The sequence below is a fragment of the Aplysia californica genome, unplaced genomic scaffold (genome assembly GCF_000002075.1).
Source record: "Aplysia californica isolate F4 #8 unplaced genomic scaffold, AplCal3.0 scaffold00021, whole genome shotgun sequence".
NCBI classification, from domain to species: domain Eukaryota; kingdom Metazoa; phylum Mollusca; class Gastropoda; order Aplysiida; family Aplysiidae; genus Aplysia; species Aplysia californica.
In genome coordinates, this window is record NW_004797291.1 from 1,290,889 (window position 1) to 1,292,164 (window position 1,276).

The 1,276-nt window shown below is 41.8% G+C and overlaps 1 protein-coding gene across 1 annotated transcript in view; it reads right to left on the reverse strand.

Moving 5' to 3' along the window:
* Positions 1-1,276, reverse strand: part of LOC101863402 (extracellular tyrosine-protein kinase PKDCC) — a 39,279-nt gene that overhangs the window by 19,047 nt on the left and 18,956 nt on the right. The gene's annotated exons all lie outside the window — the stretch shown is intronic.

Below are 1,276 nucleotides of genomic sequence, written 5' to 3' on the forward strand. Positions count from 1 at the left end.
AGAGAGAGAGAGAGAGAGAGAGACAGAGAGAGAGAGAGAGAGACAGAGAATGAAAATGCTTGTCTCATTGTTTCTAAGCATCAACCAGATTTACTTTTATATCAAAACACAGTCAGAACTACATAATGTATAACATGAACTTTTTCCCCCCTCAAAATCCATTGCAAAGACGCTAAACCACATAAACAGAAACTGAGCCACATAAGAGTATTAAGACAAGGGTTATGAAATTGTGAAGAAAACACTGTACTCTCGAAGATTCTTACAAGATTTTTTTCTAGACATCAGGGACTGTCAAGAATCGTGTTAAGAGTTCTGAGCATGCACCGTGCTCTGCCCTTCTCCCTCTCCAGGGCAAGGAATAAAAAGGGAGAAAGGAAAATGAAAAAGGGAAAGAGAAAGAAAAACATCTTCAAATTGCAAATGAAATGCAAATTTGAAATCTGACTTTAGCAGGGTGGATCTGGGTCTGCTAACTAGAGCTAACAAGGTTGCTTTTTCCTCGGAGCCTGTTTACAAAGTAAAAGAAGCCGAGGGCGAAAGGAAACAGGACGCTCGTGGGGTTGAAGGTTATTGTGGTGGCAGCTGCTGCTTCAACAACAAAACACACATGTGTGTGTGTATGTGTGTGTGTTTGTGTGTGTGAGTGTTTGTGTGTGTGTATGTCCCGGAATGTGTGTGTTTGTCTGTGTGTGTATGCGTATGTGTGTGTGTGTGTGTGCGTGTGTTTGTGTATAAGTGTGTATGTGCATGTGTGTATGTGTGTGTATGTGTGTATGAGTGTGTATGGGTGTGAGTTTGTGTATGTGAGTGTATGTGTGTGTGTGTGTGTGTGTGTGTGTGTGTGTGTGTGTCTGTATGTTTGTACCTACATGTTTGTGTGTCTGTTTGTGTGTGTGTGTGTTTGTGTGTGTGTGGTTGCAAAAAAATCCCCCAAAACACAGAAATCTATTCACAGCATCGTAACAGTATGCAGACAGTATCATGCTTGGTTGATATAGTGTTCCAGTCAGTTTTTAGCTAGACTCAATATGTCTGGTTGTAGAACACGTAAGCCCTGACTAAAAGCTGTTACTGCGATATTGTTAAGCATTCCATGTTGACCTGCACTCACCGTCCACCCAATATCTGAGGTAAGTATAGTGGAATTCTTTCTTCCCATTCTCTCTGGTGATTGGCAGGTGCTCTGGTGTGGCTTACTCCTTCTTTCCTATCAAACATCTATTGTCCTCTTCTCTCCTTTGTGTGTGTGTGTGTGTGTGTGTGTGTGTGTGTG